Source organism: Leuresthes tenuis, unplaced genomic scaffold (assembly GCF_036924035.1).
Source record: "Leuresthes tenuis unplaced genomic scaffold, fLeuTen1.0.hap1 SCAF_10, whole genome shotgun sequence".
Taxonomy (NCBI): Eukaryota; Metazoa; Chordata; class Actinopteri; order Atheriniformes; family Atherinopsidae; genus Leuresthes; species Leuresthes tenuis.
The window spans coordinates 22392924-22415591 of record NW_027325364.1 but is presented as its reverse complement, the minus strand read 5'-3'; the positions used below and the strand labels follow the sequence as shown (position 1 = coordinate 22415591).

The 22668-nt window shown below is 39.6% G+C and overlaps 1 long non-coding RNA gene across 1 annotated transcript; it reads left to right on the top strand.

Annotated features, from left to right (window-relative positions):
- Nucleotides 1–2509: 2509 nt before the first annotated feature.
- On the top strand, nucleotides 2510–17416 carry LOC140315744 (uncharacterized). Its single transcript, XR_011917289.1, has 3 exons — nucleotides 2510–2597; nucleotides 3089–3155; nucleotides 16964–17416. It is a non-coding gene; the product is annotated as an uncharacterized lncRNA (long non-coding RNA).
- Nucleotides 17417–22668: the final 5252 nt, after the last annotated feature.

Sequence of the window (22668 nt, the reverse complement as noted above, 5' to 3'; positions counted from 1 at the left end):
AATCGTCATCCATCCATCCTGTGCACCTGTATATAAAAGGGAAATTAGAATATCCATCACTCGAGCAAAACGTCACCATGATTGATGGGTTAGTCACAGGATCCCCTCCGTTCCCCACTCAAGTCGGTGTTTCAGGAGTGAGAAGTGAACATTATCTAGTGCCATGATCAGATTTAGTCTGCACATTTCCATCGAGGAGAGCATTTTGAGCGGATGATACACAATCCACACAAGGAGGCAGCCGGCAGAAGGTTTATGGAAATCTAATATCATAAGGCTTTTTTGGTTTGTTAGACTTGTTATTCATGGAGTGGGCTGGTGACACGTCTGATATAACAGTATAAGACAATGTAACGAGGCAGAATCTCATTTTGTTGAAGTGTTTCTGTCAAACTATGGGCTGAAGGATGATGGGGAAAATCTGTGCAAACAGGTTTTGAGTGGGGTGTGCTAAGTCTAAAATACCAACTGTTCTCAGAGAAAAGCCTTTTGTAAATAACAGGAAACGTCCTCTGAGAAGGTGATATAAATGCCAGAGAGCGCAGAACGCGCATTTGCCTTTTAAGTGAAGCAAAAAGCATAAATAGATGGTGCCGGTAAACAATGAGAATTAAACTTAAGATTAAAACAGCTAAAAATGATAAATCTCCATATGGCTACTGTGTCGTCTCTGTCTGTCCTAAACTGCTGGTGTTTAAAAATCCATCCTGTTGAAGTTTACGTCTCCCAGTCGCTGTCTGTCTTTTTGCTTTGTGTGTGGTTGTGTGTGCATGTGTGTGCGCTTTGACGAGGTGCAGACAGGAGCCCTAACGCTGCAGGATGGAGAAAGGTGAACAGGAAACAGAAGGTGCCCATGGAGGAGGTATATGACATCTGTCAGGATCCAGGGTGGGTGGGGGATTCAGCGCCCCCCTTCTGCCGGCCGAGGGTCACCCATCGCGCCGCAGTCGCTGAAGTTGTCACGACACCATGACACTTCCTTGGCAATGGTGGCCGAGAGCTTCGACAGCCACGGACATTCAAGACACACACATATTTTTGAGTAAATTTGTCTGAAGGGAGTGGAGTGGGGGGGGTGGCATTTTGTATGTACTGTTTGTTCTTTCTCTGAGCAGAAATGTCAGCGTCTTGCTTATTGTTGTGTCTCTTTTTTTTTCCCTTCCCCTTCCTCTTTGGGGTCTTGGATAGAGCAAGGTCAGCTGACATGGCAAGGTCGACAAACAAACAAACAGAAGGAATTAAAATAGAGAAAAACAGGGTAGACGGAACGTGGCGGTGTGTTTTTATCGCTGTGAGCTTGATGGCTTGTAGCAGCCATTACTCTCTGTTGTGTCCTCTGCCCCCCATTGGTTGCAACAACACCGCCTGGCACGGCTGCCAGTGTCACATCATCTCATACTTCTGCTTAACTACATGGACAACAAGGGCCACTTCACACCAGGATCAGTTTACTGTTTCTTACTATTCAGGCAGCTGTGTTTGCTCAAGGTGAGAAAGGTCATTCACACCAGATTTCATGCAAAAATAAGTTCTCCTCAGCCAGCATGAGATCAAACTAGTTTTTGCACTTTGTGTTGTATGTATGGAGGACGGAAAACAAAATAAAAATCACAACAAAAAGTTTTTTTAGTCCATTTCACCATAGACTGGTTCCAGTCCTTTGACCAAAATTATTTATGAAATGACAATTTAGTCATTCATTATTTAATTAAGTTGATAGAAACATATTTGTGGTTGTGATAGAAATAATGTGAAAAATCAACAATCTTTGAATAATTGCAGCTCTGCGACATATCCATACATGGTCCAGTGCAGACCTTTCAGTCACGGTGCTTTTATGCCACACTATTTCTCATTAAATGTCAGTAGACAGCAGTCAAGACGCTTTCCATTTAGAATCAGGGAGGAAGTCTGACAGGGGAGCTAAGCTAATGGCTACTCAGAGCTGGGAGACAGAAACTGTGTCTCTGACATCTGAAACAACTAAAACTTCATAGCTGTTTAATTGTGGTTCAAGCAAACACTATATATTGTCGCTTTCACACCATGTAAATCTTGCATCAGTCAGTTGTTTACTTTGTCACTATTATCTCAACCAAAGAACATCTGTCTCACTACGTGCAGTAGTTCTGCATGCAGCTGGCTGCCCAACGCATCCTACTGCTGATCAGAGTCCGTCAGAAGTTCTGTCAGACTTATTGAACAGCTTACTGCTGGGTGTTACTTCAGCAAAGAGTCCAAAGATGGTGTTTGAGCTTTTACACACTTTTTTTTGCTTGTATTCACAGACTCATAACTGGTATTTTAAGATTAGAACGGTGGGATTGTGAGTCAAGGCTGATCAGTGGCATGATGCTTTGGGCAGCTGCTGCACATGTGTCATTCTTCCGGTGAGGAAATACTAACCAAGTAAACAAGTGTCTGATGCCGGACATTTGGAGGTAAAATTTACTACATGTAATTTTCACTCAAACCTTTGAAATGTTTTAAGTTTCTGAAGCCTCTCTCTTCTGTGGCCCCCTGAGGAGCAGCTGCTAGTTTGACTCTCCGTCACGAATTCCTCTGATTCTCCGAACTGAGACCACTGGCTACTGTTGGTAAGACACTAATTACTCTTAAATACGTCACACAATCCCACTTGAAACAAACCACAATATCCTTTGAACTTTACTGCACCTAAAACTTATGGAACGAGTGTAGTGATCCTCTCTGAAGATTTGAGAAATGTTTGTTGGTTTAGGATTTTAAAGCCTTTCTTTTGATATTTGCTTCATTTCTAAAAAAGTTACCTCCAGCTTTTATTCATTGAGCATAATCAATGTGATTAATCAATTGTCAAACAAACTCAGTTGCAGTTAACGAAAAAAGAAAATTAACAACCTACCCGTATACATGAATAGGATTTATCTATTTGTTTAATTATTTGGACAACGCCGTAATAAACTGGCAGAATACTGATCATGACAACTCTGAAATGCTTTAACTGCAGGTGAAGCCTGGATCTCACCATCACAGATCTGTATGCAGAGTGTGTCTTTAAAAAGAAGCATGTTTCTTTTGTTTATTCTTTGCGTTGTCTTCCGTGCAGAGTTTTGACATTGAAGATGACAGGTGTCTGTGGAGTGGAGGAGGAGTAGGAGAAGGAAGAGATGCTGGTAAGAAAACAATCTTTGACTGCCTGTGGGTGAAGGCAGACTCCTCTAGGCAAGGCGGCCTTCAGCGTTTAGCTGGGGGCGCAGTATCAAAATCACAGCCACTGCTGTACCCCTAAGGCGCTAATCTCAACCAGTTACCGTCAAGTGCAGCTTCTTCTTTATATAATCCTTCATTCCCCCCCTTTCCTCCGCTCTCTCCATCTCCGCAGCTCCTCAGTTTTTCCACACCCAATTCACAGAGGTGAGAGGATAAATGACAGTTTGAGAAGGTTCAGGGGAAGGCATGCATCTTGAATCCAACACTGTCTCTTTGGTTATGAGTGTTAAAATAAATCCAAACCATACAGCAGTGACAAAATGGTTTTCTGGGATTGCTATAACATAATTAGCTGGACCTCAATGCTTATCTGTAGCGATTTCACCAGATGTTAAGGAGACCTCCGCTGTCATTCAGTTTGCTCAATGGGTTGTTGTTTGATCACTGGATGTCTGCTAATTTAATAAGTGTTAACTACAGTGTAGCCAAGCGAATGAAACAGGGAAAAATAAGGGAGAATTTCAAAGTAAAAAGCATTAAGAACAACTGATGACATGTTCAACTGTGCGCATAATATGAGGCTTAGTTAAGTACGCACATGCTGTTTGTCAATTATTTAAAACCCCAGGAAATTAAGTCCAGGTAATCTCGTAAGGTGTAAATAACATTCTTTTTCATGGCAGCTTAATTGAATTCATTTGACGCTGTTTAGAAATAACAGAATTACATGCAACCAAAGAATGTCATTAGGGGTTCTTTGTCAATGTCTGTAAAAGAGGAATTACAGTGTGTTATTTCAAATAGATCAGAAGGGATCAGATTCGGAAGGGATTAGATTTGATGATAAATGATGTCACAGAAGACTCCCCATGCTTTCCTGCAAAAACTCAAAATCCCGAACATTGCTCAAGAATTATTTTGAGATATGCACATTTTTTTCAGATTATCCTGGTCTTGACTTCAGTGTCAGTCTACTATCTGATTGACAACATCAGATAAATTCCCCAAATTCCAGGCACCAAATAGATATTGGAGACCTGTTTAAATCTTCAGAAAGTTCAAATCTCAAATATTGCATATTTCTGCTAACAGCTCAAGGCTTTTTCAGCAAATGTTTTGATCTGCATTGCTTTTTTTATATAATTTTTTTTGTAATTTTATGGCAGCTGAACACACACAAAAAATAAGTAAACGTATCGCTAGTGGGAACTGAAGCAAAGATGTTTGACAGTGGATTGTAAAGACCAGGCCAACCATGCAGACGCAGAGACAGTGGCCTCAGGCATTTCTTATTTGGAGTTACTAGTGGGATGGCATGGCTTGACGCTATTTAGACACACACACACACAAAAAGACCCACACACCCACAAAGAGTCTTGATGCAGACTGTAGGTGAAGGCCGGTATATGTCTGCCTTGTCTTGTGAGTGAGCGGACCGGAGATGGAGGTAGGGTAGACAGATTGGAGGGACGGAGGGGAAGAGAGGAAATGGAGGGATTAGATGAAACCTTTCAGTGCGTGTCATCATCCCTGACATTCTGTAGGGCTTGACCTTAACAGAGCAGCATTGTGTCAGATACAGGGTCTCATCACAGCCCCCATACACACACACACACGCAGACAACCCTTCAGAGATACCGACAGCCCGGACACCAGCACCCAACATATATTCCACCATAAACGCATTCATTCAGACACACAAATACACCAGACATAAAACAGATTATTAAGGCGATACTAAACCAGTCAACTGTCATCTGCCTCCGATGTGAGGCACATAATGAATTATTAACTTTACCAATTAATGAAACATTAGTCATGCTCTGAACAAAAAAAAATATTTTTTAACAATTTCATGGTTGTGCTGAATATTCATGAACATACTGCTGGTAGTGTTCTTGAGTTTCCAGCTGTGGTTTGGTTAATTTATTTGGTGTTGAACAAGGACAAAAGTTTTTTTTATTAACAGTTAGCATATTCTAGTAACTGATATTTATTATAGCTAATTGATAGCCACTGTGAAAACCTATACTGACACTCATAGGTTAGTAACTTCAGTGACATATATGTAGTAAAAACAACTTAGGTTAACTTAGGCTAGGTTGAGTTTAACAAAAATAAATGTGGGATCCACACAGGTGTTTTAAACTGTGAAGAGAATAAAAAAAAGAACTGACACAACAGAACACAGCCTTAAAATTATGAGCCTGATGGACATAAAAAAAGACCAGAAAAGAGCTAATAATAGGAGAAATATCAAGTATCAAAGAGAAATTGATTAGTGGTTTGCAGTGGAGAAGAGAGCTGTTGGCCTGCAGAGTTAGCAGTGTTAGCTAACTATTGCTAACAATCTTTTCACAGAGTTGTAAAGTTTGCCATCACATAAGAGTATTACAAAAATAGTGGTGGTCGTTTTTTAATGTAGAATTAAGTGGGAACAAATGGAAATATCACCTGGTGGGCTAGAGCAAAATTGGATTTTTCTATGCCAGAGACAGTGGAGTGGGAGAGAAACATGAAAGACAAGCTATTGAATTGAAGTGAAAAAACAGTACTAAGAGCACACAATTCTGATGTTTTGGGCTGTATCTCAGCACTCCATCACTGTCAGTCAATTTGGCTCATACACTTATGGCTGTAAAAGCAACTTGCACGTGTGAATCACAATCTGCTATCAATCTCACGATTCCCATCTGGATTCCCTTAAAATGTCAAGTTATATGACACTTTTGCCTAAAATGAGCATCACACATGACATTTGTCATTCCAAAAGGATGAGCAAAGTCCTGTTCTTTACTAGCACAAAGTGGTGCACCCAGGAAGGAACGCTAGCTTCACTGGCTCCATTAGGGAAAACTGGAAAACTGTGGATTCCATGTCCACAGCTTTTGTTTTGTTTTGTTTTGTTTTTTCAAATATAGGATCCCTTGTCAGAATGGTTACTTATTTTGAATATATACATCCATTTAATCCAAAGACACATCAGAATGATAGGTAACTTTTCGACCACACATTTAAACAAAATATCATGCATATACTTTGTGAACAACACAACCTGAATGTTAATCAAGTGAATAATGACAATTAATTGAGTCTTTTTTACAACTTTGTGACTCTTTACCACTTGCACTGTTGTTTCTAATTTTAGCCAATTTTAAAAGTATAACTTTGAAATTGAGTAGCTGCTGTCCAGTGTCACTTAATGGAAAATATTAACCAGTAAAAAGAGAGAACTCACAAGTCCCTGTATATAACTACCAAGACTGAAAGAGTAACACTTGCTGCTGCTTCCACACCTTCTCGCATGACAGAAATGTACTTAACGCCAACCTATAAAACATAAAGCATGTCAGAAGTCCCATCTTTCTACCCTGCCCACCTATAAAGAGTGTGTCGTAACAATGCCTCGTGCAGGTTCTAGACTTTATCTCCTGCTCCGTCTCATTGGTAGGCCTCTATATTCTGGGGACAGATTTAGAGTTAGCCATAGGGCTGTTATTATGAAAATATGGTTGACCTTTGAGGACCAGGGATGGTTGAAAGCATGGTTGTTTCTCCTCAGTGCTGTTTGGACAGCATGCTCTTCTCAGTCTTATTAACATATGCCAGTCTCCCTAAATGTTCTCAGTCACTTTATTAAAAAATTTAAGTACAACAGTATAATTTTTATTATGCCTATAAAGGCAGCACTGTAGCTCATATTCATTTTTTCATGAACAATGAACTTTCACAAAGAACCTCTGCGAGTTACACAATTAAACCTGCTTTCTGTTAACCTGCTGTCATATATCTCAGGTGTTCTTTTGGTTTTTGCTTTAACCTTGTTTTCTATCTGTCTATCGATTTACATATGAGGACATAAGGTAAAATGCTGCAAATATTGACTATGATTAACTGATCATCAGCAAGTGTGTCCACCTCTGTAAAAGCAGGACTTTCGGCAGTTTCCTGGTCTGGAGCACTCAGGTGTGTGTTAACACAACGCCAAGAAGGAGAGGCATCAGCATGGTCTAAAGATGCAACCGTTGCTGCCCATCATCTGAGTGGGGTTATAAGGCCATTTTAAGTCCATCATTTTACAGTAAGAAAGTATATTTACAAGTGGAAAACACATAAGATAACGAAAGAAAACAAGAGCTACATCTCAAACTCCTCAGTTAGCATTTGAAATGTTAAAGTTCATGGTAATTAAGAAAAAATAAGGATGTATGAATGGTTAGGAAGGACTGCCATGAGAAAGTATCTATCTATCTATCCATCCATCCATCCATCCATCCATATACACCACCAAGTCACATAGAGCAAGCTGCATGGAAACACTGTTTGTTGCCAGTGTTTGTCTGTAAGAGTGCTGCTGGGAGTCTGCAGAAGCAGTGCACTGGTAGCAGTGTGTTTGTGACCCTATCATGCTATCTGTTCTAATGATGCTCAGGCCTCCATCAAAGTAGGGACCCCCCGTGGCTCCTGGGGGGCCCCTGGGCTCAGGCATAGCTGCTCTGACTCGTTTTTCCCCCACTAACTGCTTGAGGCTCAGCACAGTAATGAGAAGTAGAATTTAAAGAAAGCAAAATAAAACAACAAAAAACCCTCCATCTTAGACTGACACGCAGCCTGTGTTCAGTCAGCTTGCTCTTTTTCTCCTTGTCTGTATCAAAAACAAAGATTGTTTTAATGGAACAGTTCAAACACACTGGGCAGCTTTTGTTCACTGTAGCATTTTTCTCATCCTCACTTGCACACACACTAACACAAACGGAGGGATTAGTGTGGAGTGTGCAGATGTATGGATTGATATGTTACAGTTTACTGGACCGATGCAAGGCAGAGGGAAAAAATATAGATTTTTTGCCAATACGGCTGTGTGTTGATCCTGGGGCCACATTCATTTTCATCTCTCAGAGACAAGGGGGTAAGGCAGAGGTGTGTCATACTTGTTTTTCCAGTTTCCATGGCAACAAGGATCATCCAAGTCAGAGGAGGTCAGGTTGCTGGTGAGAGGGGAATGTGGGTTCACTGAAATCAACATTACATGAAATGCCCTCCACCTTTCACTCTCTGTTTCTCGGTGTGTGTCTCCTTTATTCTTCCCATTACTTCTTCTTTGTCTCTTAAACTGCTCTGTCTCCAGTTCCACATGCATCAACACTTCTGTTGTTCCCATGTCAGTATTTTTTAATAAAGGCAGCCCGGGGAAACTAGCTAGTAGCCATCAGCACAACACTGTGGACTTTCCTTGAATTATTGTTTAAACAGAAAACTGGATTCTCTCATGTCCCTCTACTTCAGCCAGTCTGCAGCTTTCATCCCTCATTCTTCTTGATAAATTAGAGTTTATTACTGTGATCCCAGATTTGTTGTCACTGTGTATTAGGGTGGAAATTTGTTTCCCAACTCCTCATCCAATTTGCTTGGGGCTGACGGGTGGCTGATTTCGGGAGAGGCATAAGAATAGGGAACGATAGCTGCCAACTGAGTGAGCCCAACTGACTCTCTTCAGGTGATAATTGGCTGCTGATGCAACATCCAACTCATCGTAATTAATCTCTGCAGTTGTCGGTCTGTGTATGTGCGTCACTAACATGATTATCTTGTGTGATTTACCTCACTAAGTTCACAATACAAAATAGACGGGGAGGCTCTGTTCTTGGGAACAGGAGTTACATCTATAATACTGTACATGCAGGTGGGGTTTCAATTTTCCTCACATTACAATACACATATGATTATTTAGGTTGTTACAATGCTGGTGATACACAGCCAAAGCTCCATGACAGACTACAGAAATAAGGCAGAAATAAGACGCAGGTAGAATGAGCATCTATCTTATCATGTTAATTAAAGACAATTAGTCCTAAAGATACTCAGCGCTGTAAATGAACACAAAATGATGAGTCCAGCACCCAGCTCAGAGGGAAAGTGACAGATAATGGTGATATAAATACAGACACAAGCTGTTTCCATCCAACTGTCGAGCAGACTTTTGAAATGCCAACAAAAAGCAATTAATTATGTGTATTTCTGCTGGGGTTATGTTCCTATACACTTCTTCTTCTGCCGTTCTGACTTCTGCGGAACTGATGAGCATATTATTTATTTGTAGATGATGCTGTCATATGTCATGCTGTCTGCGAAGGATTATAAAGAAATGTCTATGATAGCCTACTAATTAGTTTTCTTCTAATATCAAGTCTGATGTCAGTCTAATGCTGGAAATATTTTTAGACTAAAAGTCTTTTGTTGGGGTTTCGAAAGTGCAGAATGGCAGCTGGAGAGCTGTGAAGCTAACTGATTCTTGTATGATTTCACCGTTTCACTTTCTTGGCCATGAATTCATGTGATTTACTGTAGATGGAACTTCATCATTTGTATCTTAATACCTTACCAACCAAAAGCCCTGTCCGGGTGGCTGTCTTTTTTTTTTTTTCACGGTGATTCAGTGGCTGGCAACAGTAGGAAGCCGGGCATCCTCGCCAGGCTTTGTTCTTTGTGACTCCCCTACGATAGCTTTCATTTGACTCCCAGTGTGAGTTCCGTGTTAATTAGGTAAATGAATACGTGTGTACAGACGGGGCCACCCTGCACTAATAGCGACACCAGCACAATCACAACAAAAGGGCCCCACCAGCTAAGGCTAAGTTTGTGATTAAAGGAAAGGCCTGTATGGTGAGGTGTAACAAAACGGCATACAGCAGGCTTTGAAGCTTATTTATGGCGCTTTATCTAATCCCTACCACCCGTGGCTATGGAGGAGATATGGATGTATTATTCATGATAATGTATGGTGGTGACTCTTATGCAGATTCACAACAAAGGCAAACTTTCTTTTTGTGCCTCCAAACGGCCAATTAATTTTATTCCTTTTTTGGACTGATGTGGAACGGATCAAATGATAAGAAAGGAAAGAAAAACAGTGTTTTTGACGTTAGGTGGACTCTTTTACTGTAGCCTATTTTCTTGTCTGTCTTGCAAGCCTTCTAGCTATGGGTTTCCTTGGCAGAACTTCTGACTACAAATCACAGTTTTATTTTCTCACCTAGGGGATGCCAGAGATCCTCCATAGTCCTTGTTGTAAAATCTGAGCTCAGTCCAAATCCACATCATGAGCACATAGGTCACAAAATAAAAATTACTCCTAAAAGAAACAAATCTCCCCAAAAACGTCTGAGAATAATTGGTAGTAAACCTTCCTCTTCAGAGCGTTTATTTTTTTCATGCGGACCTGTTTCCTCTAATGCTGTTATGTCTGGATCTGCAAAGTATGATGGGAAGGCTTGCATATGCAGCTTACTTCAGTAAGCTTTTCTGTGTCAGACATGAATGCCATGGGTAGAAAAGAGTCAACATGGTGGAACAGTTTTAACACACTGTTAACTCATTACGATGCAGGAGTTTAACTCATTCATATCACAGGTTCACAGTAAATAACATTAGCACACAGAAGTTTAAAATATTCATGACATAATTCAGTTTTGGGCCTTTCTACAAGCACCTCTCCACAAACAAATTCACCAAACAGCCACTTTGTGTTCGGTCAGTAGGTTAGTTGGAAGCACGGTCACTGACCTTACTCGGCAAAATCAACCCCCCCCCCCGGAAAAAAAGAAAAACTCAAAATGGCTGTTCTATCTCTTCAAAGATGCCAGTGTTCTTCTCACTGTTTACCACACATCAATTTAGCCTGTATTAAAGTTTGTGTAAACCTAAAATGAGTTAGCTGTCATGCTGAATTGCAGGTACAAAGAGGATATATAGTTTTTGTTGGATTACAACGTTTCCATGAAAGTATGTGGTTACTAAACAACTTTAACATCACTTCTCTGAATATTCTGAACCTCATTAGTCCTCACACAGCTATCTTCACATTGCTGGTAATGAAGACATCCCAGACACAATTGTTCTGAGTGCCTGGGTCAATACTTGCGTCAATGTGGCTCCATCAGCCTCACACACCTATAGGTATGTCTGATGCATTTTGCATATCAGCCATACTCCCGTGTTATTATTTAAAAATTCTACCGCAACAAAAACATTCATTCATATTTAGTTCACAGTTAGATGAGCAGACATTCTCCCATAGAGTTAAGTGGTACAATTTGTCAGTGGTTGGGGATTGATTCACCGATTTTCCAACTGGAAGACAAACCACTTTACCAACTGAGCCACGGCCACCCAGACAAGCAGTAATGTTCTTTTTTTTTTAAAGAGCAGTGGCTTTCTCATTGCGGCCCTGCCATGCACACCATTGATGCTCAGGCTAATTCTAATCCTGATGTTCATGTGAGAGAGACCTTTAGTTGTTCAGAGGTTAGATCGGGTTCCTTTGTGAGCTTGCAGATTATTGCAAAGTCTTATTCTTGGAGTGATTTTTTGTTGATCAGGAAGTGAGAGGGCAAGCATGGTCTTCAGTTTTCTTTATCAATACACAGTCTTTGTGAGTGTAAATGTGCAATCTAAAGTCTTCAGAGACAGAGGTTTTGTCATCTTTGCCAATGTGATGACCCTGAGGTGGTCCTCACGGTCATTCAATGAGAATACACCTCACCAAATATGAATAGTTAAACTCTTCAACATTCACAAACCTTTGCCACACACTGAAATACTGGATAATTTTCATCCCATTCGTCAACTGGGTTTTCTTATATCTACTTTTAGTACTTGTGTGAAAATCTGTTCATGTTTTTGCTCGTATTTATATAAAAAATATTTTTTTTTTTTACATTGCTGCATAAAATTTGAAGGACCACTGTAGTTTACTAATTTAGAACCGAGGTGTCTTCCATTGGTCTGATTTTTGAGATGCAGTTAAGAAAAAAACAAACTCTTTGATTACTAAAATTAACAACAGCATTATTGTATTTTTTTAAAATACTGATGGAAAAAAAATTGCTGAATTCATCTGTAAGAAAACATAGCAATATGGTAACTTTTTAAAGTTATCACTGTCATTCCATCACTTATGTCCATGTGTGCTGGTTTGCAGGGCTTTTCTTCCATGCCTTTGCTGAATTGCTGTTCCACAACTTGGTTAGTATAGACCTCTGGAATAGTGTGATACTCGTAGAAACTGCGTCAGCCACCACGAGTATATGTCTAGTCACATGTGCATGCTTGGGATAACAAAAGAAATAAGCGCCATAGAGGGATTACTGATCTGTATAGCTCTATCACTGCAGCAAGCTTTCCACGGCTGCACCATTGGCCCTAAGGGTTTATAAAGAATGAAAGAACAAGTCACGCTGAAGTTAAGAAAACAAAGAATAGAGTTTCCTACTTTGAGAAAATCCTTTTATTTTCAAGTCACTCTAATCATAGAATAGGGTGGTATTGGTATTGGAGGATTGGAGGGATACATCAATGCCAAACAATCACATGCAAGCAAAATAAAAGACTGTCATTAATTCAAAAGCAGTTAATAATGGATGAGGGAAGACATCACTGAAAGCTATTTACAGTTTGAGGAGGCAGACATATGAATAGATGACCCTTCCCTCTCTTGCAGTGACAGTCGAGGTTTACTTTACAAAACTGCTGGCAGGAGAAGATCTTCCTGTAGCAGACAGACAGAGCTGCTGTCACTCAGCAAGGAGCTGTCACCCTGTAAGTGTGCATGTGTGTGAGTGTCGATATGACAGGTCTGAATTAATGAGAGGTATATGTCAAGAGGAAAGAGAGACATTGAGGAGTAAAGGGGGCAAAGATGGCGGAAATGTGGTGGTGACTACACCATGTGTGTATGTAGAGATGGCACTTAAAATGATAATTTTAATGTTTCCTGCCTGCTGATTTCAGGTGAAGTCATAATCAGATGAATCTTTATAGTTACCATTCCTGACAGGTTCATATTAAAGCACATCCAGATAATCTATATTGCTGGTATGCAGACACCAGTAACCAGAATATACAGTAGTACATAGGGTAGATCTTTTTGATTTTGTAAACTCACTGTCTTGCTAATTCTGTCAGGGACAAAACTTGTGGTGTATAGAGAATGGTGTCAGTTATATTTCAGCTTGGAATTAAAGGAAAACCATCAGCAGTGGTGAACGCCTAAAAAAAACAAGGACTCTGAGTCCTAATGGGTGGAGTTTGTGCAACTAGACCAAACGCAATAATATGCAGTGATGAAAACCCAATACCTGACCACTTTAATGAACAAAAGCTCAACGTCAGTTATTATAAAGAGCATGGAAACAGAGAAGACTCCCCACATTACGTACAATTACATGTTGCTGGAAAAAAAAGACTATTTTAGAAGTACTACTCTGAAAGCCGAATTTTTCTTCTTGATTTCTGCACCTGTAACGATTAAAACTTATATCAGTATGCATGAATATGTGTATATTTTAGAATAAGACATGCTAACAATGACGCAGATTTCACTATGTTTGTCAGATTCAAACCTTTAAAAAATTAGCTGTTAAAAATGTTAAATGTTAGAAAATGTGCAGTTTTGGCTTTATCTATTAATTATGTTGAAGAGATACTATTGCTACCTTGTTAGCATGACAGTGTTGATGTCATACTAACTAAAAACCCTCTCCTTACCCCTCTTCTAACTTATGATGTCTACTTCACTAGACATCATCACAAGATCATTTGAGTTTTCTTAGCAGTTTCTGGCAATAGTAGTTGCATTTACTGGTTGCTCAGATGACCATGTGCTCTAGAAAATGACAACATCTAAAAAAACTTGAATCCAGATATAATACTAATACATAGGCAAGCAAATATGTTGACATGATGGCAGATTAGATCAAATAAGAAGTGAACTCAATAACATATTTTATGATTCACAAATAAGATAAGAGATAGTTGAACTTTAATCCTCTCTGTGTCAGTACAACATACTGTTTCCCATGTGATGCATTAGTGTCTATGCTAGATTAAAGGGCAATCCACCCAGTACTTTCAAAAACATTTCCCTGAAAGTCAAAGATTTCAAAGTGCGTCCCAATACAGTTTGAATCTAAATCAGTATACGTCATTCTCTCCGGGATTAAAAAATATCAAATGTGGACTGTTCTCCTGTTTGATCCACAAGGTTATCAATACAGTAACATTTCCAAAACTCTGCTTTGCTTGGTTGTACTTCAGAATAATCATCTCCGTTTAAGTGTGGTTTATTTGGATAAAAAAATATCTTCCCCACCAGGTTATTCAGAAATATTTGAACTCCTCAATAGACCAAAAGTTTATTCTGGTCATTTGGTGTTTTAAAGATCAGGGTCATTTAATGCCACAGAAAATGTCTAAGTGTCTTTGTGAATGTCAACCTATGCACTGCATAAACAGTAGCTGTCCATACTGAAGCTCAGGCTGAAAGAAAGGGGTAAGAAATCAGTATTTTCTTTGTCTATGATATGATAAGATTCATACAGTTTGTATGCTCACTCCACCAAGAAGTTTATGTGGTTGGTTTGTTCGTTTGTAGTTTACAAGTTATACTCAAAAATGTATAGACAGATTTGCATGAACATTTTTACCAGATTTGGGAAAAGTCTGTCTGGATCCAGGATTTTATTATTCAGCCTTGGAAGTGTGCAGTGTGCTCTAGTCTAAAGAACTCAATGCTACGTACTACAATTCCCATAATGCAACATGATAGCACACTGTATCCTATACTTACTGTCACTGTGTCCACTTTATGTCTCATATATTGTGTTTTTATCCTTTATCTGAATATACAAAAAAGTATTGAATAAGTAAGAGCCTTTGTCCTCTTGTCAGAAATGATACCTGTTGAAAGGATGTAATGTTCCACAAAAAGAAAAAGCTGCATGCTGATGAGTCAAACTGGTAAACCTCAGTTTGTGTACGTGTGCATTAGTGTGTATGAGTGTGTGTGTGTGAGCCAGTTTCCCCTCCTGACTGAAGGAGAAAAACAGCCAGAGAGAGTCTATCAGCGTGGCACCCTGCTCCAGAACATTCTTGATGAAGCAAAGGTTGTCTTCATTAGATGCATTAATATTCATGACGAATGGTAATTTTGACACAGAAAAGGTCTCAGTAACCTTTTCTCGTGCATTTTTTCCCTTCTCAAGGAAATTACAGTCCGGCAATGACTTAATTAATGCTTGGTTTTCTCGCCAAGTCGTTTGAGGGCCTGTCACTTTGAGGTTGGGGTATCTGTCTCACTCTGACAGCGATTGAGAGAGAGAGAGAGAGAGAGATAGGAGTAGAGAGAGAGGAAGGCAGAAGCAAGATTTCATAAAGATAGAAAGGGACAGGAATAGTTGGTTTTGCACATGCTTATTTACCAGTGAGTCCTCCACTCTTTCCTCCGTATCCTCCACCCTCTCCTCTTTCTCTCTGCCTTAACCCACTGTGCTATGATATGTTGGTCTATGGGGGATGTCGCCCTCATGGGCCCGCAGGCCTCACATTTCAGATGATCATGAGATGTGACAGGATGTGACTTTTCACTTTCCCCTCTTTATCATCTCAGTGATCATTGCGCAACATGGTTTCGATGCCACAGAGACATCGCAGACCGCCACGCATCTATAGAAATGAAAACAATCTTTTTCAAATGATATGGTCGCAAGAGTGCTTGTACAGCACATACAGTATGTATAATAACACAAGAACACAATTTATCTAAATTCACCGAACATTTTTCTGTTCATATGGAATCGCAATGAAATTTTTAGGCCAGAAAATGTCCAAATACAATAAGAGGCCTCTGGATTTGTCCGAAAAGATGTAGTCATAAAAAAGTCATAAAAGAGCATGTAAAAATTGTTACAACTTTTTTCCTAGTTGTATAAGCCCCATCTGGGTAAAATTATTCAATTTTTTCCACATTTTTATTCGACATACCCACATTATTTGGGAGTGTATTGCATTTTAAAAGCTTTATTGTGTTTTAACTGTATAGGAACATACTTTTATGAGACTACAACTAAGTGTTGTGCTATCCATCAGTCCTAGCAATGTTGGTTGCCAAACAGACATAAACACAAAGATCAAAACACATAGCAATGTAAAACACTCCATCCTTCCCATTTCCTCTACGACAGTAATGTATTTGAACATAAGGCAGCATTTCCTTTATCATGTCCCATAAAAATAGTAATTTGCCGGAGCCCCTTGTAGCACAATACGGTCGGCAGTGTGTTTTCCTGATAATGTAGAGATGACAGATAGGCCCATACTGTGGGGTTTCACTTCACTCTGGATACCAGTGTAATAAATTGCAGAGAGATGAAGGGAGGAGGGAAAGATAGAGCAGGAAGAGAGAAAGATAGAGCAACAGATAGAGAGACTTCTCCAACATCTCTCTTCTCCGGCCAGTCGAAGGCTGCACTGTGGGCAGTGATTATACGCTATGAAAATGTAGGATTAATTAGGCCGGCAAGGGAAGGCAACCCTGTCTCATTACTGGCACACTATCCCCCCTCAAAGATATCACCGCTAACACAGCCGTCGCACTAATGCCAACAGACACAGTCCTCTCTTTTCTGCCCATCGCCCTTATTATCTTATTTAAGGCCACTTAAGGAAGGCCCCAAAGGTGGGCGACACCGCAGACGCTCTTCTCTGTACGCCACCTTAATCAGAGCATCTCGTTTGCGCTCACCTAGAGTTAAAAAGTATATGTTTCAGAGAGGGACGGGTTTCTTTTTTTTCAGTTCAGTGCTACATGTGTGATCGGGTGGAGCGAGGACAATGGTGGCACAGTTTCCACTTTGTCACAGGAATAATTAGTCTATGGAGACTTTGCCCTCACAGTGTTGATCCTTGGTTCTTCTCTCTTTATCCATTTTCATAGATAAAGTGTCACACGGCCGGAGTCTTCCCCTCCCCGTAACATCTGGGATTCTCCATCATACACTGTTCATCTTACCGGTCTTTATGTTTCTTATTCGTCAAACAGATCTCATCACGAAAAGGCAATTCTCAATAGAGTCACTAAGATGATGAGAAACTACCAAGATCATTTCGTTCTTTTCTTTTTTTTTTATGTCTTCCATTTCAAGATCATTAAGTTGATAATATACACTCTATATTCTTTTAGTTTTTCTCTTTGGCAAAAAGGGCATATCTGTGTGATGTTTCTAGGTTTTTTTGTTGTTGTTGTTTGTACTGCAGCTCCTGAAAATAATCTATTTTTAATTATCATTGTTGTTATTATTGACAAGCTGAGGTGATGGTTATCCAGTTTTAACAATATTAGTATTAATTAATATGTACTGCTAAATGATTTGTTGTTTTTGGAATTAAAAGATGCCAAAGGTTTTCTGAATTGTTTTAAATAGTTCATACATGAAATTTGATCAAATATAATTAGTTTTTTGATAGTTGATGTAAAGCAACAAATGTCTCTATATTAAAGACAAAATTTTAATGATCATATATCACTATTTTACAACACTATATAACCATTTTCTGCTATTCCTTTTTTTAATCTCTTTTTTTAGTACATGTTACCTGCAAGTGCAAGTAAAAGCTGACAAGAAGTGCCTTTAAAAAAGAAATCTTCTGTTTTTGCTAAGTGGAAAAATCTAATTGAACATAAATGAAAGAAATGTGTCAGGGCAACAGTCATCATTTACATGTCAGTAAATGCTGAGACAATATCTAGAAAATACCTTTTCGTTTCTTAAGTTTAGTCGAGGCTTCAGAGTTAAAGAACGATACTTGATGATGTTGGCGGTGGCCCGACGTCCCGTAATGGCTATGCTGCCAATTGTAACATGTTGTTGAGCCTAAATAACGAAAACTAATTAGATTGTTGAGTCAATCAGCATCCCACAGGTACGTGACGTGGCTGTAGAGAACAACAAACCTGTCTAATTGCCCTGAACATGATTACACCTCTCACCAAGACTGAGTGCTTCAAACATGCTTGTTTTTGTTCTTAATTGCAAGTGGTTACATGTGATAATTGTAGCATGCAAACCTGTTGGAGTGAGTGTCAGCCCCTCAATGGAAGTTCTCCCAAGCTCACATACCAAGGTCTTTGTGTGGTAAAATAAACTGCATCTGTGTTGTATGTTCATCTAAGTCTGCTGTTTGAAACTGCTGCAAGAGTCTCACCTCCTTCGAGTCAGACTTTGCTGAACATAATTACCCAGGGCGCTCTGCGATAACGCCTACTGTCACTCCTCATTTACAAGGCCGGCTGGAACTCCATTCAATTAAGTAATAAAACATCTTCTCTGCTATTACGCTGTGTCACAAGCACTTTCAAATGGTGCACATCCATAATTGACGTGAGTTGCTCTTCCTTTAAATTGGCAAGAGGGGTGTGTGAGGAGCAGAGAAACATAATTTAGCCAAAATGTTTATTTGTTGGAGCAAGATTATTCCACTGAATTTACGATGACTGACTTTCAAGCTGTAACTCTTAAAATTCTTAACTTAATAAATGTATTTTCATTGAAATTATTCATTTAAGTGTGTGCATGCTTTTAAAAAAGACACTAGTCATTCGGTCTTGACATTGTTAACATCTGTATAAGATGGTTTTATTGTGTTACAAGACCTATGATGAGCAAAAGCAGCCATAAAGGCTGGTGCTAAGGATTTCTGTTTTGAATCTATAGAGCAACATATACTGTCTAAGAAACCAAGGTCAAACAGTCCATAGGTCACAACTAGAAAATTGTAGGAACTAATCCTGACTTATTTTAGTTTTACAAGCCCTGTGAGGAACCGATGAAATAGAAAGCTACTGTAAAAAAATAAACAGGGTGAAGACACAGGCTTGCAATTTAGACTAGCTTTGTGACTAGAGGCAAGCAGATGCTAACTGCTAGCTGTGGCTGGAGCTAGCTGTTTGGGCAGTTGTGGAGGGCCGTATTGATTGGTTTAGAGCCATTTTAAGGCCATTAGAGATTTTTCTTTCCTGGCAAAAATGTTTTATTGTACAATTTTAAGGGACATAGATTAGTTTTAAGGGGGTTAATAACTGCTTAAGTTGGACGTTAATAAAGTCAACAGTAACACATGACAGGAAGGCAAGATTCCATAAGTAAGGTTTATTTTCGAATATTACTGTACCTCCAATGTAGCAAACTGTTGCATGTGCTTCTATTGTACCAGACAGAGACAGGAAGTAAGGTGTTTTATATCAAGGGATTTGTGGCCTGATGCAAATATTGCTATGTCCTTACATGCCAACTGTCAGTCCTTGCTGGTTTTGTCCTGACACCTGAAGATGAAATACAATCTGATGTAAATGTTGAGAGGCTAACAGTCACAGTGCTCAAGTTGACCCTGAGGCTGTAGCTAACTCCCTCTCTACGAAAATACAGTGCAGTGTATGTACTGTAGTTGCACTATAGCTTTGCTGTAGGTGTTTTCCACAAGGTGCTCTCCAGGGCCCCCACTGCCAACCCTGCCAACCCTCACTTGCATGCAGTGAAGATTAAGGCCACCACTGCAGGCAACTGCTACACCTCTACTGAGGTGATAGGTGTCTCTGTGATCTTGGGTAACATGTCAGGTGTGATGTCATTAAACAGTCAAGGGACCTGGTGTGTGCACAGTCTGGAGAAAGGAAGCCAACATAGGTCTTGTAAAGAAACACAGATCACTGTTTAATAGTTAATCATGGGAGGAATTACATGTTAAAATTGTTTGGCCTAATTCAAATTCAAACTGTGTGCAATAGGTTTAAGTGTTTAAAGCGTTCAGATTCATACCATCACGAAATACCATCAGGGAGGCGTGTGATCTGTGCTAAATTAATTCTGCTGCATGGCAAACATACAGCCACAGTCATAGAGAGCTATCTTCAGCATCAAGAAGAACACGGAGTCCTACAACAGATGGCATGGCCCCCACAGAGCCCTGATCTCAACATCATGGAGTCCATCTATAATTACATAAAAAGACAGGAGCAGATGAGACCGCCTAAATCCACAGAAGAACTGAGACAAATTCTCCAAGAAGCCTGGAACAACCCACCTGCCAAGAACTTTGAGAAACTGTCAGCAAGTGTTACAAGAAAATGGCGATATTTAGTTTGTTGTTGTTGTTTGTTTTAACTTTGCACTGTACCTTACCTTACGTAAGGTTCAGTATCATCACTTTTATGTTCATGAGTCATCCAAATTTCATTTTTTTTTCTTTAAGGTCATATGGATGCATACTTGTTCTGTTTGCTACCTTATTTTTTTTATTCTGCCTTATTTCTACAGGACATAAACATTGGCTCATGCAGTACAAAACATAGACTACCCGTAACCTCTTGTTTTCCTTTTCTAGGTTTGGGTCCAGTAATGAATCCTTAAAGTACTACTTTTGTGCCCACTGAGAAGGTGTTCTTGTTTTAGTAAAAATCTCTGGACAAATGCAGCACAGTTTAGATGATGTTACGCTGATTTCAGGGGTACACCAGGACTGCACTTGTCAGCATGTGAATCCTGTACATAAAAGGTGCATCAAAGGTGTTGAAAGAAATGGAAGGTTTTGATGAGAATGAACTGCAGTGCTGGAGCATCAAAGCCTTTTTGAGAGGTCGGTCATTCAGACTAATAACATCAGGATCAAATATCAGCTTCAGTTCAGCTCTTGGTCTTTACTTTTGTAGGGGTGAGTTATAAAATGTGCAGAAGTATTTTTCTTGTTTGCATAAATGTGTGTCACTGGCAAAAAAGAAACCTTATTTAGTTCAATTTGCTTTTCTCAATGTGAATGTATTTTATGTGAAGACATGAAGACTGCATCCTTCCAAAAGAAACTGCAGTGCCAGGGTCAAATGAAACATACAAATGCTGTCCATCATCCGTGCAACTGATATATATGTTTTCTCCATTTAGGACTTGTTGTCCAAAATGTTGTCCTTGTTGTGTCTTCAGTTCTGAACACTGCACATTTTCATATCAAAATGCTTTTTTTTTTTTCATGTGTATAAACTAATGCACTCTTTGAATTACTTTGAGAAAAGTGAACTGTTTAGAGCCTGACATGTTGCTGTCATAAATACTGCTTTGACTGAGCTCATAGTCTTGTGTGTATTTGTGATTGTACACATATCCTGTCACTGAGTACTTATGCTGCTGTGTTTCAACCAAATTAATGAATGCCAGTTCATTCCTCTGTGCGTCTGAGTGTGGACTGAGTCTGTGTTATTGGATCTGCTCCCTGATTACTGAGGACAAGCCGCAGCCTTTGGGAGTGTCGATGACTGGCTAAACTCTTATTGAAGTCAGTGGCATTCAGCGTTGAGGGCAAAACCTCAGCAATGTTGCTCACTGAGCTGGACTCTGACTGCTGCGTGTTTGTGTTGGACGTTGGAGTGTGAGACGTGATGCTGAACAGACTGTAGACTTAGGCCAACACAGTGAAAGAGAGATGGGTGGGAGAACCTGAGGCGCGCTGGGTAACAAGATCCAGGGCCAGGGGCTGGATCGTGACAACCAGTAAAAACAGGATAACATACTGTCCACTGTACCACTGCATTTATTTCATCATAACAACATCCATGTCATATTAAACACTTTTGTGGTGGGAATTGCAGTGCTGAACATTTCTGGTTTGGTCAAGTACTCCCAGTGTTTTATGTCCACCAGTTTGCACTAAAACTTGTTTTACGAATTTATCATTCGTAAAAACTGTTTAATTTCAGGTAAATCTTAGGAACTGTGGTTGCTTGGCCACATGTGCCTGGTTCAAGCAGCAGGAGAGAGACAGAGAGTGCAACAAGAGCTGAGGCAGTTGACTGAGCTGAAGAGTTAATTGATAAAGAGCTGATTGTAAGGAGAAATGTTTATAAAATCAAAGTGGTGAGACAGAAAAATCAGAGAAAACATTTTTTTTTTTATTGATTCGCTGCATTTTCATGAAGCACTACACCTCTCCATGACTCAGTAGGAAAGTGCCACATTGCCAGATTTGGGTGAATTCAGCTGAAGGGCACCTGCTCTGTCTGTGCAGTGTAGTTTTAGCTGGCTTATCAAAGCAGGTAAAGACTTATGACTTTGTTTTGTCAGAAATCAAAGGGATAGTTTGCATAAACTTTGCAAAACTTCAGACAACAGTGGAAGCGAACAGCCATGATCTGAAGGAACAGTTTTGATTCCTTAATAAGGTACCAAGCACTTTTAGTCAGAAGGCAGAAATACAGCCAGCAAACGCTGCTAACATCACATCAATACTTACTGAGCTAACCAGCTGTTGGTTGGAAAACACACCACAGACTTATATTGGATGGGTAGAAATAAGCCCAATCTGAAACACAGATGGAATTAGCATATTTTTTATATCTAAATGATATGGTTCAACATTATTCTTTGTAAGTGGAGTGGATAAACTATGACCATCTTAACAAAACCCTTTCACCAACAAATAAAACAACACATAAATCCATCTCAGAATTCTGATTCCTTTTAAGCTGCCCAGGTATAAACAATTTTGACAAGGAACACAATGCTGCTATCTGACCAGTGTCTGTTGCATAGCTCAGCGCCGTATACAAAACTTTCAAAGTACAGTCAGAGGAACTGATTTAAAGTAACAAACTTTAGT